The following is a 15,143-nucleotide window of genomic DNA, read 5'->3' as shown; positions in this document are numbered from 1 at the left end:
TGAAGGCTTAACCCTACTTCAAACAACCCTGTAGATTTTAAACAGAAGAACCAATATCAAACAGACTGGGAAGTATTAATTGTTCCCCATTCTAGAAAGGTTTTGATTGGCTGAAAATGGAATCAGTTAGGTTTTACAGCCACATTGTCAGTGTTTGCTTGCCTTGTTTGTACTTGATTTTGAATTCTACAAGAGCAGTAATTGTCCTCTCCTGTGTTAAAATGCCAGCAATCTTGTGCATGCTTAATACAGGGTAGCCATAAAATTCTTCTGCAATTTAAAATAGTGTGCAATTTTAAATTGCACAAAAACTTTATGGGCACCCTGTACATATTAATTGGTGGTGATAAAAGAGTAACATTCATTCCTAGTAACATTCAACCCTTACTCTGAGTTATTCTTAGGGTCACAGTTTTGGTAAGGTCACTACACAGGATAAGAACAAACCCCAGTAAGGCACAGTGGGAAAAACAAAGTTTGGAGGAGTAGATGTGAGGAGGTTGGAATTTTGGTACTGCCACTTGCTAGCTCTGTGATCTTGAGCCTGATTTAATTCGTCTGTAAAAGAGGAATAATAATACCTTCCCAAAGAGTTGTTTCGAGGATTAAATGAATTAACTATGCAGTTTCCAGAATATGCCATGTTGTTTCCTGCTTCCAAGTCTGTGCCTGTTCCTGAGCCTGGAACAGTCATTCCCTTCATATCCACACCTCACCTATCTTTTGTCTGGCAAGTGCCTAGCCTTCCATAAAGACACAACTCAAGTATTAACTTATTTGTGAACCATATCTTTGTCCAACAAATGGTACATATATGTGGCTAATTAATGATGAATGAATGAGGGTCTGGAACCCCAGAAGTACCAAATATGAATTATCTTTCTCATCACTATCCCTTTTTCTGCTTTAATTCCAACAAATCTCTCCTTATGTGACCTGTTTAATACTACTGATTGCCCCTTTCTTCTTAAAACCTTCCAAAGTTGGGCAGCGCCTGTGGCTCAAGGAGTAGGGTGCCGGTCCCATATGCCGGAGGTGGCGGGTTCAAACCCAGCCCCGGCCAAAAACCACAAAAAAAAAAAAAAAAAAAAAATTCCAAAGTCAATTGGATAGGGATATGTAACTTTCATACTGGGAAAGGGGAGTGGATAATTGCTAACAATAATACAATCTACCAACAACAAAAAAACAGGGTGTTCATTCCAAACATGAAAAAAATGAGGGAATATACTACCCATGAGTTGCTATTAAAAATTACCCGCCAATATGGATTCAAATCAAGAAATGAGTCCAAATAGAGAAATAAGAAAAGATATTTTGCAGTGAACCAATCTATTTAAATAAATAACTAAGACCAAACAACAGATGACTATATAACAGAATGAAACTTGTAAACCCGGACCCAATAAAATTACATTCATTTCTTCGATAAATATTAAATACATATTATTTAGTACTTACTCCATGCCAGGCAGTGTTCTAGGTACTATGGATGTAGTCATCAACTTGAAGTCCCAGTCTTCATGAAACTTACATTTTAATGGAAGAGACATACAATAAACATATGTGCACAAGTAATCTAAATATATAATACAGTATCAGTGATAAGTGCTATGAAGAAAGATAAAGGTATAGAGTATGATAAGGTGCTATTGTACACATTGATAGTGTGGTCAAGGAAAAGGTGATGTATGAGCAAAGAATGGAATGAACTAGGGGAAAGCAGGCCATGCAAGTATCTGGAAAAGAACATTTTATGTAGTGGAATATAGCAATGTCCTTCAACCAAAGACCACCAGAAACACACTCATGGTTGACAAGTTATATTTATTACTCTTTGCAGGGAAATAGAACATACACCATAGGGAACTACCATGACTCTCAGTAAGAGGATGTTGGAAAGCACCTATTGTAGGATTTGGGTCATTTGAGGGAGGGTTTAAGGAAGCAGTTTAACTCAGATGCTCTCAGAAAGCAGGGACAATGGCATGATTGCATATCTGAATAATTCTTATAGAGAGCAGACTAGAGCCAGCATAAAGCTATACTGTAACTGACAAAGTAGCAGCCACCTATCTTGGCCAAGAACATGTGTTTGGTGTTTTCTGGGTGGCATGGTGGCCTCATTTTTGTATGTGTTGCACAAAATTATGAGGTGGTTTTGTTTTGTCTCATTTGGTCAGTCACCTAGTGACTTTGTCTTAGGTTGGTGTTCTGTGAGTTTATGTCTAACAAGAGAAGAACATTCCTGTGAGTGCTATGCCAGGTTCTGGATATCGGGGCTGCCTAATTTCCCTTTCTCAAACAGCAAGAGAAAAGCATTAGAATATATAGAAAAAATTGTATAAGTGGTGGGAGAGGAAGTTAGAAGTACAACTGTAGCTATCACCTCATCTTTGATAGAAAAGTAGTCACTTAATAATACAATATTATTGTACATAACACACATTAAAACATTTTTTTGTTCTTTATCCTGAAATTCAAATAAAAGACTAGTGTATATTTTCTTTTGGATAAATTTGATGACACAGAAATAAACACACTGTCAGTTGTTTAGGAAACACTTTGAATTCTTTGTCCCTTCCCATCTCACTCAGAAAAGATATGTAAATCTATTTGAGTCATTCCTATTGTATATGTACACATATACACACATAACTGTATATAGTATATACACATACATATATACACACGTAAGACACACCACAAAATATTACAGAATATGAAATACACGCAGGGAAAGCCCCCGAGATACGAACAGAATTAGCTATGTTGTTGGTATGGTTACTCAGTGAAACGCTTCCTGAGGTCGATCGTATTTCGTGAGGCTGAGAAAGAGGTGGTCCCTGCCTGATTTGACCTGGCGAACCTCATGCGGAACCAAAGGATGAGCGAAATCGGTTGTGGTAGCGGCTTATTTACACCAATACACACACCCCTTCACCTCGGCTAGAGGCCACGTAGACCTGGGGAAGGGTTTTGCCAACGTACTAGGAACGGTTTCCATGGTTTCCTCTGCTTCGGGCGGTTGCCCGGGGCGGGTTCTGGGAACCCTGGCAACGGAGCTCTTCCGAGGCCTACAAGAGCGTCCCCTATTTTCTCAGCTGCAATAGCTCTGGAGTCCTGTTCTGCAATACCGAGAGGGAGGCCTCGGGCGCAGAGGAGGATTGTTACAGTCGGTCGAGGAGACCCAAGCCCAGCAAAGCCGGCCGCTCCGCGCTGGGGCGCAGCTCGCGCGCGCGCGCACGCACGCTCCCTAGCTCTCGGTGTGGGGAATGAATGGCCTCTGCCAGGGAACCCGGAACTAGCCCTGCCGCCCCCGCCTGCCGTCCCATTCTCAAGAGCGGTCCTGGGTTCCTTGGAGCACCCCCTTGTTTCTGCCTCTTCGTCCTCCTATTGCGGTATCTGCTTGCGCCGCTACGGGAGCCAAAGGCTGGAGCGCAGCCTCCTGGACTGCGAGAGGGAGCCAGCGCGTGGCAGAGGTGAGCCAGACAACCGCGCCTTCATTCTGAGGAGGCCAGTTGCCTTCGGAGTCCGCTTCATCTTTCACCCCCCTTCTGACTATTCCATCAGCAGTTCTCTCCTTCTACCTTCCTTGCGTCCATTTTCATCCTTTCCTTCAATTAAGCCACGGCAGCCCCTTATTCGCACTTTTTCTCCCTTAAATTCTCACTCATCCTCGGGCCCCTTCGTAAAGTGTCCCAGTCTCCGTCCACCGTCTTCCACTGCTGGCCAGACCTGGCCAAGGCTTACAGACCTACGTCTAGCTTTTCTTTTTTGTTTTTATTCTTTTTTTTTTTTTTTTCCAGTTTTTGGCCGGGGCTGGGTTTGAACCCACCACCTCCGGCATATGGGGCTGGTGCCCTACCCCTTTGAGCCACAAGTGCTGCCCCTGTTTTTATTCTTTATTAGACTGAGCTTGTGGAAAGAAGCAGTCCTATTTTATTCATTACTGAATTGTCAGCACCTGGCACTTAGTAGGCACTCAACCGTTGTGTGTCCAGTGAATGAACAGATTGGTTTGAGAACGTAACAGGATATGTAAGTGGAAATTCCTTGTAGGGAATTTGAAAGGTTTGAGATTAAGGGGTTAAATTGGAAAAAAGAAACCTTCCCCTGAGCCGAGATCATTGGATGAATGTAGGAAAAGCGATATGCTAAACTGCAGATGAGGCTACCTTGAAAAAGGTCTTGTTAAGTGGTCATAATATTGACCTTGAAGAATGAGAGGAAGGTGAGATCAGTTTTCCTCTAATGAGAGTAAATATTAGAGTCCAAAATAAATAGTTGGAGAAGGAGAATACTTTAATTATTGCTGTGTCAGTATTCATATCTAGCATTTGTGTCAGGTGCCATACTAAGTGCCTTACATGCACTATGGTCAAAAAATGAGCAATTTTAAAACATTACCGTCATTGAAGGATAGGTTGAAATTCCAACAGTTGGGAGATGCCTTGATGATTTTTTTCTTCTATTGTGAGGTAATAAAGCATAGATGAGGACAGCCTCTGGATTCAGTCTGCCTGACTTTGAAGCCCAGATTGGTCACTTTGTGACCTTGGGCAAGTTACTTAACCTCTCCAAGCTTCATTTCCTCACCTGTAAAAAGGAAGTAATACTGACGATTTGTAGGGTTGTTGTAATGATCTAGTGTCTTGAACATGAACATTTCACAAGTGTTGGCTGTTAGGGTTTTGTGCCTGAAAGCAGCAACAGTAAAAACATCCTCGAGTCAGGTTGGAGACACACCTATCACCCCTGTGGGAGAGGTGAGTGAGACTGCTGCACTTGTGGTCTGAGGAGCCCTCCTGCCTTCTGGTTTGAAAGGTCCTCCCAGTCTGTGTCAATCAAAAAACAAACAACTTCATATTTTAGAATCCTAACCAAAAGATATAAGAACAACTTGGATGCAGTTTGTATTTGTGAATGTAGAAGATAAATATCTTAAGAGTACAGATAAAACCAGGTAGCATCAAGGGCTGTTTTAATCATCTCTGTTCCCACCCTAGTGTTGTGGACTGGCTAAACACAGGACAGATGATATCAACAACAGTTTATTCATCACATATCCTCACAGCTAGCAGAGTGAGAGAGGAGGATACAGCCAACCACCAAGGGCTGCACAGGAGTTGCTACTGCTAAGAGAGTGAACAGCCAGGGGTTTGTGGCAGGTAGGCTTTGTAGTATTAAGTTGTCGAGGTAACTCCTGGTTCCCCCTGGGAGGATATGATTTTTGTTTGAATAATTCTGCAGGCTGCCAGGGCACTAAAATTTGCCACCCAGGAATAAGCTGCAACTGCACTTGGTCTCTTTAATAGGAGGGCTTTTTGGCTAGGGGACCTTATCTGCAGGAGCAGAATGGGAAGTGGAATGAGCAGTTAGGCCATTCAGAGCCCTCCTGGTTTCCCCAGATGTCAAGGTAGCACATAATGTTGGGCCTTAAATTTGTGCCTTACACCACAAAGACTGTGTCTGTCTTTATAGTTTGGCAGGCGTACTTGGTCCCTATACTCATATATTCCAAGTCCTCTTGTTTGTATGTCTACTTTTAGTTTGCCTGCTCTTGAAATGGGAGATCCTCTGAATCTAACTTTGCATAGTTATAATACCTTTTCCCTTCAATAAAAAGTTAATATTTATTCAAACAATAAAAATATTTATTTTGTAAAGATTTTAAAACAGACATAAGCAGCTAAAATTTTGGGAATTGAACCTGGGTTTTTTTTTGTTGTTGTTTGTTTTGTTTTGTTTCTTTTTTAGTTTATGAAGAACAGCAAAAAATTAAAACAGAAAAGTGACAAACATTATATATAATGAAACAGAAAATAGTATCCTCCAAAGAACAGGTAAGTAACACATATACTCCTTTTTATAAAGGAACTGAAGATAGTCTCCCATACTTAAGAATTAAAACATGTTGCTAATCAATTTTAGCATGCTAATTATTCTCTTTAAATTTTAATTCATGGGGTAGGAATTTCCTATTAATGGGAGGGGTCAGTATTAAATAATACATTTATATTATTTTCAATTATTTTTTCTAAACATAATAGTTTGCATGCCAGATTATAGTATTACAAAGGGATTTTTAAAAATGAGCATACCGGTATGATATTGTTTAGCTAATCTTCCTATATTCGTTACTATCTGAAAGCTTAATACTTTTTATTTTTGCTTACTTCTTTTCTCTTTGGTTTAATTCATAAGTTTCTTCTTCCTTTTCTATTTCCATGTCTACTTTAGGTTGAGTTAAGACAATGTGCTTGACAGGTAAACCTGTAATTTGTGACAGGATGATAAAGCATTATTATCTGAAACTTGTTCTTATAGATACTTTCGGAAAATGCTCCAAGAACCTAAATTCATGGAATTAGAGTTAGAAGAAACCCTAAAAATAATTTGCGCCTGTGGCTCAGTGAGTAGGGCACAGGCTCCATATACCGAGGGTGGTGGGTTCAAACCCAGCCCTGGCCAAACTGCAACAACAAAAATAGCCAGGCATTGTGGCAGGTGGCTGTGGTCCCAGCTACTCGGGAGGCTGCGGCAAGAGAATCGCCTAAACACAGGAGTTGGAAGTTGCTGTGAGCTGTGACGCCACAGCACTCTACTGAGGGTGATAAAGTAAGACTGTCTCTAAAAAAAAAAAATAATTTTCTAGTCAATACGTAGATTATTCCAGGAGTGAGCGTCAGAGGAAGAGGTTATATGATATGGAAACTCCCTTTCTAAAATATTATAGAACTTACTCATTTTCAGAATTCTCTGCAATAAAACTCTCTTTAGACTATAGTTTATTAGGTTCTTCTTATCCTGGGGATATAGACCAGTTGCTGCCCCTACCATGTGTCCTTTGTATGCTTAGAACAGAAGTATGAAGTCTTCTTTCAGCCTTCTCTTACCCAGTTTCTCTTATCTTTCCTTATGGTTCCTGTTACTCTTGCCCTGTAGCTGCTTCTGAAAACATGAATCCTCCATTCTGCTTTCAGTTTGAATAGCACTTTATAATCTCTAAAGCATTATGCAAATTTAAGTTATGTTATTATTATGAAGGTGGTGAACCCTTGAATTGTACTCATATGAAAGTAGTCTGGTCCTTGCTTTTAGTAGTTCTTGAACAATTATCGTTGTTACTGAAAATTTTTAAGTCTATATTTTTATACTCTATGGTCCATATCTCATTACTTTTCTAATTCTTACAATGATTTTCTTTAAATTTAGCTCTGAGAATGTACACCAGTAGAGGATGATGAGCCAGAGCAAAGCAAGCAAAGCAATGAACCTGAGTTCTTCAGGTTCTACGTCAGGAGGTATTTTTAAAACACAGACCTTTTTTGAGAAATTAAAAAATAAGTTTATGGGGTGACACCCATAGTTCAGTGGGTAGTGCACCAGCCACATACACCAAAGCTGGTGGGTTTGAACCCGGCCTGGGCCGGCTAAAACAATGGCAACTGCAACAAAAAAATAGCTGGGTGTTGTGGCGGGCCCCTGTAGTCCCAAACAACGTGGGAGACTGAGGCAAGAGAATGGCTTAAGCCCAAGAGTTGAGGTTGCTATGAGTTGTGATGCCACAGCACTCTACTGAGGGCAATGTAGTGAGACTTTTGTCTCAAAAAACAATAAAGAAATAAGTTTATTAAGACTCGAATACTAGACTTTGCTTTTACTCAATTTTCCCAGCATATATTCCTTTTTCACTATTTTAAACACAATAAAATACTTCTTTAGAAGTTAGATTTTTTTATTCATAGTATTTTCTTTCTTTCTTTCTTTTTTCTTTATTTTTATTATTATTATTTATTATTTTTTTTTTTGCAGTTTTTTTGGCCGGGGCTGGGTTTGAACCCGCCACCTCTGGCATATGAGGCCAGCGCCTTACCCCTTTGAGCCACAGGTGCCGCCCTTTTTTTTTTATGAGACAGAGTCTTACTATGTCGCCCTTGGCAGAGTTGCCATGGCATCACAGCTCACAGCAACCTCAAACTCCTGGGCTTGAGTGACTCTCTTACCTCAGCCTCCCAAATAGCTGGGACTACAGGTAACCGCAACAACGCCTGGCTATTTTTTGTTGTTGTTGTAGTTATCATTGTTCTTTCAGCTGGCCCAAGTTGGGTTCGAACCTGCCAGCCTCGGTGTATGTGGCTGGCACTCTACCCACTGAGCTACAGGTGCCACCCGTGTAGTTATATATTTTTTTTAAGAGACAGAGTCTCACTTTGTCGCCCTCGGTAGAGTGCTGTGGCGTCACAGCTCACAGCAACCTCCAGCTCTTGGGCTTAGGCGGTTCTCTTGCCTCAGCCTCCCAAGTAGCTGGGACTACAGGTGCCTGCCACAATGCTCGGCTGTTTTTTTTTTTTTTTTCGTAGAGACAGAGTCTCACTTTATGGCCCTCGGTAGAGTGCCGTGGCCTCACACAGCTCACAGCAACCTCCAACTCCTGGGCTTAAGCGATTCTCTTGCCTCAGCCTCCCAAGTAGCTGGGACTACAGGCGCCCGCCACAACGCCCAGCTATTTTTTGGTTGCAGTTTGGCCGGGGCCGGGCTTGAACCCACCACCCTTGGCATATGGGGCCGGCGCCCTACCAACTGAGCCACAGGCGCCGCCCTCTCGGCTGTTTTTTTGTTACAGTTTGGCTGGGGCTGCGTTCGAACCTGCCACACTCGGTATATGGGACTGGCGCCCTACTCACTGAGCCACTGGTGCTTCCCTGTATTTTCTATAGAAGAAAAAAGTAGTAGTCATTCAAATGAAAGGTCCAAGCAGGGAAGAAACAAAAAAATCATCTAAAAGAAAACGTAAGACATATTCTGAAGATAGTGCCAGTGACTGATTCTGAAACAGACTCTAGTGGTAAAAAAGCCAAAGTCATTATCCAAACCTTGCTTTAAAACTAGTTTTACTTCTTACAACTTATTTTAGAAGAACTTTATTAAAAACAATGATAATAGTGAAACGTTTTATAACATTCACTGACTTTGTGCCAGGCACCTTGATAAGTGCTTTATATTCATTACTGTCATTTAATCTATATAATACCTATTGGGCACATGTTACAGATAAAGAAATGAAGTCATGGAACAGGTTGTTAAGCACCACACCCAAGGTCATGCAGTTGAGATTTAAACCTAAGCAGTCCAACTCCAGATGGGTTATACATAGGTGTATAAGGCGTGTGGCACAAGACCAACTCAGGGATCAGGCTGCAAGATGTGTAGCACCAAAGTAAGCCTTACAGGGCTGCATCAGCCGGGTGGAAGAGCTCTTTTATGTAATTCTCATGCCCAGTAGTTCACTGCTATACAATTTTCAAAAAGGCATACCATAAAATACGCCTTTCAGGCTGGCTGCCAATTTACAGAAGGCACCCTGTCTGGGGTACCGCAACACAAAAAGCCACCTTTTTGTGTCTCTCCTGGATGATTTACCAGAGGGTTCTTCTCTGGGATTGACACATTACACAGATGCTCTCCTTCCTCTGGTATTTCCTAGGATTCCTGGCCCTCGATGTTACCTTACTTCCTTACTGCTGGAAAACTAAACTTTCTTAAAGTACAAACTTGAGCATGTCAGTCCCCTAGTTAAAATCCTTCAATAGCTTTCCGTAGCCTTCAGAGTAAAGTTCAGACCCTGATTGATCCCTCTCTAATCACATGTCACTCTCTCGTGCCATCCTCTGTAGCCCGACAACTTCTTTACGTCTCCTTGGTATTCCATGTTGTTTCTCTTGACTGTGTTACTTGGTACAGAAAGTCCCTTTGCCTACAATGCCAGCCTCTCCTTCTATCTAGCTTGGCTTATTCATTGCAACAGTGGGCATGCATTACTTTGTAATCAACTGATTTTTAAAAAGAACTAGCTTAAAAGTCACCTTTTTGTGGTCAACCATTCCTCAACTACATGCCCCAAATCAATCTGCTTTTGAGATGCCTCTGTATGCCCAGAGCACTCCAAGCATCCCTCTGTCACTCTGGATTGTGTTTATCTCTTTACCTATCTCCTTCATTAGACTGAGCTCCTGAAAAGAATTCCTCTCCCCTCCAACACACACATAGATTGTTTTCCCTTTTTATCATGAAAATATTGAGAAAACTAAAGAGGATAGTATAAATTTTAAAAGTCTTTATTTTAATAGACTTAGGGAATGCAGGATGTATTATGTAGTGTACCCATTACTCAAATAGTGTACATTGTACCCATTAGGTAATTTTTTATTCCTAAACCTCCACCCTCTCCCATTCTGAATCTCTAGTGTCCATTTTATCACTGTGTGTGACCATGTAAACCCATAGCTTAGCTCCTGAGAAAAGTAGAATGAATACCTTATACTTATTACCCAGATATAACAGTTCTTGGTATTTTGACATATTTCCTTCAAGTATGTTTATTTTTTGCTGAGATATTCAAAGTAAATTACAAATATCATATGTCCACCCTAAATATTTCTGTATGCATCTCTAAAAAATAGTTTCCGATCTACCCACAACACAATCTCAAGCAATAAAATTAATGTTAATACCCTATATCACTTAATACCCAGCATGACTTTAATTTCTGTGTCCCTAGTGCCCAGTATACTTCCTGACAAACGGAAGTGTTTCAGTGAATTAACTTTTCTTTTTTTTTTTTTTTTGCAGTTTTTTTGGCTGGGGCTTGGCTTGAACCCGTCACGTCCAGCGTAGGGGGCCGATGCACTACTCCTTTGAGCCACATGCGCTTCCCCTGAATTAACTTTTCTATAACAAGAGGGACAGGGTGGTGCTGTGGCTCAATGAGTAGGGCGCCAGTCCCATATGCCGGAGGTGGTGGGTTCTAAACCCAGCCCTGGCCAAAAACCACAAAAAAAAAAAAAAAAAACAAGAGGGACAGCAAAAGCATATTTATGTATTCAAAACTGTTGAGGTTTTAGAGGTAAAATTTTGTTCAATTGGCTGGGTACCGTGGCTCACACCTGTAATCCTAGTACTCTGGGAGGCCAAGACAGGTGGATAGCTTGAGCTCACGAGTTCGAGACCAGCCTGAGCAAAAGCAAGACCCCATCTCTACTAAAAATGGAAAGATAAAACTGAGGCAAGAGGATTGCTTGACCCCAAGAGTTAGAGGTTGCTGTGAGCTATGACGCCACAGCACTCTACCCAGGGTGACAGCTTAAGACTCTGTCTCAAAAAAATTGGGGGGAGGTTCAATTATAATGTATTTTAATTTCCAGATGAAGATACAAAATGGAGAGGGAAAAAAAACCTAAGAAAAAAAGGAAAAGAAGAAATACACATGGCCACTTTTTTTCCTTTAATTTTTATTATGGACAAGGTCAAATATATGTAAAAGTACAGAGAATAGTGTAATGATCACCCATGAACCCCAGCACCCAGCTTGAACAATTATCAACTGCAGGAGGTTGCCATCACCCTCCAATTATTTTTTTTTTTTTTTGGCCAGGGCTGGGTTTGAACCCGCCACCTCTGGCATATGGGACCGGCGCCCTACTCCTTGAGCCACAGGTGCCACCAACCCTCCAATTATTTTGAAACCATGCCAGGTATCATTTCATTTATAAACAATTCAGCATGTTTCTCTTAAAGATAGACATTATTTTTGAAAAACATAACCGTAATACCATTATCATGCCTACAAATTTTGATAATAACGCCTCAATTCTCATCACACTCCATTTTTTTTTATTTTTCTTGTTTTCTAGCCTGGCACTTTCACATAAGAAGACAGCATGAAGAAAGCCGAGGTCTAATGGTCTGACTGCTGCTTTTTTTTTTTTTTTTTCTTTTTAAGACAGGGTCACCCAGGCTGGAGTGCAGTGGCAGATGATAGCTCACTGCAGCCTCAAACTCCCAGACTTAACCAATCGTCCTGTCTCAACCTCCCAAAGTGCTGGGATTACAGTCATGAGCCACCATCCCAGCCAAAACTGCTGCTTTTCAATGATCAGTTAATCTGAAATATTAATCAGGTGACTGTTTTCCTTCCTTACTTCCAGCATCACTCTTTTAGTGTTTAATCATCAGGAATGAGGGCCCTCTCAAGGATGTTGAATGAGACAAAATACATTTGAATGTATAATTGTCAGCTTTTGAGTGGGGAATGTTCAATAATATGCCTCCTGGACTTGGGAGAGGGGAGAAAAGTAAGAACAGCATCACTCTGGGTTTGATAGAAATCTCCTCTTGTGTTTCCTTTGATGCAGAGGACCTTTGGATCAGAATAGCTTCTATTTCCCTATGTCCTACATAAAAAGGGAGGGTAGTGAACAGATTTTGTAACATACCAGATATTTGGCTGCCACCTTCCCATAAAGCCCTATGAAGGAAGATTCCTTTGGAAATGGGCTCTGTCTTGAAATACATCGTTCCCTTACAAGGCACTTTCCTTGCCCCCATTTTGCACATGTATGTATTTGAGATGTGCAGGGCCTATTCATGGTGACTTGGGGATATTATCTCATGAAATGAGGCTTCCTTATAATTCTGTTATAATGACCTTTCTTTAGCAATTATTATCCATACTCCTTTTGGCACACAAACAAATAGCAGTTGGCCCTTGAACAACATGAGCTTGAAATATGTGGGTACATTTATGCAGATTTTTAAAAATAAATACAGTTTGGCCCTCAATATCTGCAGGTTCTGCATCTGCAACCAAATGCAAATCAAAAATACAGTGTTCGTGGGGTGCAAAACCTGCGGATACATAGGACCAACTCCTCATATAAGTAGGTTCTGCATGGTCAAGTTGAAGGATTTTAAGAGTTCATTGATTGTGGTATCTGTGGGAGTTGTCCTTGTGTATGCAAAGAGATGACTGTTCAGTGAATTCACATCTTTATTGAAAGTATAAAATGTGCTCTACAAAAAAAGATACACAATTTTTTTAATTTTTTCAATTCATTTAATAAGCATTTGATAAAACTGCTCTTGATGGTGTGCTATGCAGAATTTGAATCTTGTCAGAAAAACCCTTGAGAAAAACTGTCATAAAAAACAGACCTTAGAAAATGGGGACTACAAAATGGATGCTGATGACAGGGGCCCATACCAGGCAAAACAAAGCCAGGCCAAAGGAAAACACAGGCAGACAAGGCAAGGACTGCATTGGTACACTGGTTGTTCAGGGCTGCAGAGGCACCAGAAGAACCCAACTCCAGTAGGGCTCCAGAATAAGGATGGTATTAAAGATCCCATCCAAGATATGACAAGATGGCCCATGGCAATGGGTGGCATATTTCTGAAAACTAAAGCATTCTGACATCTCAACTTGGTTCTCCTATTCTTTTCTTTATTTCTTTTTTTTTTTTTTTTGGTTCTCCTATTAAACCAATCCTTCAGAGAGAAAAAAAAAGATGAATTTGGTATATTGAACAGTTAATATCTTAATAGAAAAACACAATGTGCAAATCTATTTGCTATTGAGATTTTAAACTACAATGGCAGAAGCTGTTTCCAGATTGCTAAAACACCTTAAAGAAGTTAACACTGCATCCCCTCCCTTCAGTCACCCTTAGTGAGGGTGGTTTGTTTGCCAAGCTCTGAAACACCAGGCTTATGGCTTTGTTTCTGTCCAGTTTTAATATTCTTCTACGTCTAGCTTATGAGTTGCACCACATCCTTGCTGTTAATGCTATGCTTGGTTACAGCGTAGAGAAATGTTAATGTCATGAGATCTGATCATCAGCAATCCAGCTGCTGTGCCCCTCCTTACTAGAGATAGTGTCAACACTGCTCATGGGGGGAGGCTGAGCATCATAAAATTGAACCCTTTTAAAGTCATACTGAGGGAAACAGTCTCGTAGTTTTTAATAAGAAATATATTTCTTCGCCCCTAGTTCCTGTCACAGAGATCTTAAAACACTTGGAATTTATCCTGAGTGATAAGAGTATCTTCTATTTATAATGAGCCCCCCCCAACCTTTTTAAGACAGAGTCTCAAGCTGTCGCCCTGGGTAGAGTGCTGTGGCATCATAGCTCATAGCAACCTCCAACTCGGGCTCAAGTGATCCTCTTGCCTTGGTTTTTCTATTTTTAGTAGAGACAGGGCCTCGCTTTTGCTCAACCTGGTCTTGAACCCCTGAGCTCAGGGCAATCCACCTGCCTTGGCCTCCCAGAGTGCTAGGATTATAGGCGTGAGCTACCGCGCCCAGCCTATAATCAGCCCCTTTTGATCACATCTGATTTTATGCTAATGAGGTGACTTAGAATGGGACCCCTAGATAGCCCAGGATGGGATGGGGCTGGTGAAAGACCAATTTATGAGAGTATTTTTCGCAACCTCCAGGAAAGGTAGGGAGATAGGGCTACAGCTTAAGCTCTATAAAAGTCTTTTAAATGTTTGTAAAATTTTAATTGACACATTATTATTGTACATATTTATGAGAGGGCCAGTGTCATCTTTTGATATGTGTATACATTGTGTAATGATCAGGGTAATAAAGATACCTACCAGTTCAAACATTTATCATTTCTTTGTGGTGGGAATGTACAAAATCCTCTCTTCTTGCTATTTTCAGATATACAATACTTTATTGTTGACTATAGTCACATTACTGTGAAATAGGACATCGAACTATTAAAACTCTTGAACAACTAGATGTGATGAGCTTCCAGATTGCTGAACACATGGAAGTGCCTAGAAGGTGGTGTGGCTGGCGAGGGCATGGAAGCCTTGCTCCCTGTCCCTTGTATCTCTTCTGTATCTCTTCCACTTGATGTTTATCTGTATTCTCTGTAATATCCTTTATAATAAACTGGTAAATGAAAGTGAATGTTTCTCTGAGTCCTGTGAGCCACTCTAGCAAATTAATTGAACTTGAGGATGGGATCATGGGAACCTCTGATTTATAGCCAGTTGATTAGAAGTGTTGGTGACAACCTAGTACTTGTGACAAGCATCTGAAATGAGGAGGGCAGTCTTGTGGGACTGATCCCTTAAACTGTGGGATCTGATATTATCTCTAGGTAAATAGTGTCAGAATTCAGTTAAATCATAGCACATCCAGTTAGTGTCTGCAAGGGAATCTGCTGTCAAAAGTGTTCCGTGTTTGAAAGTAGAAGGGGGGAAAAAAGGTTTTTTTCTTCCTTTAAAAGCCCCCTATTTGAAAAGCCCATCTTTAGGCTGTATTAACTAATCAATAGGAACA

General features: G+C 40.8%; 1 long non-coding RNA gene across 3 annotated transcripts; it reads left to right on the top strand.

The window, feature by feature from the left end:
- Positions 1–3,027: 3,027 nt before the first annotated feature.
- Positions 3,028–14,756, top strand: LOC128578444 (uncharacterized). 3 transcript variants are annotated; one of them, XR_008377722.1, is made up of 5 exons: positions 3,028–3,482; positions 5,010–5,171; positions 5,761–5,846; positions 7,219–7,307; positions 11,786–14,756. It is a non-coding gene; the product is annotated as an uncharacterized LOC128578444 (long non-coding RNA). The 3 variants fall into 3 exon arrangements; XR_008377720.1 differs by lacking the exon at positions 7,219–7,307; XR_008377721.1 differs by lacking the exons at positions 5,010–5,171; positions 7,219–7,307.
- Positions 14,757–15,143: the final 387 nt, after the last annotated feature.

This window comes from Nycticebus coucang, chromosome X (genome assembly GCF_027406575.1).
Source record: "Nycticebus coucang isolate mNycCou1 chromosome X, mNycCou1.pri, whole genome shotgun sequence".
In the NCBI taxonomy this organism is placed as follows: Eukaryota; Metazoa; Chordata; class Mammalia; order Primates; family Lorisidae; genus Nycticebus; species Nycticebus coucang.
Note: the sequence above shows the minus strand (reverse complement) of the source record. Positions and strands in the feature narration are given on the sequence as shown.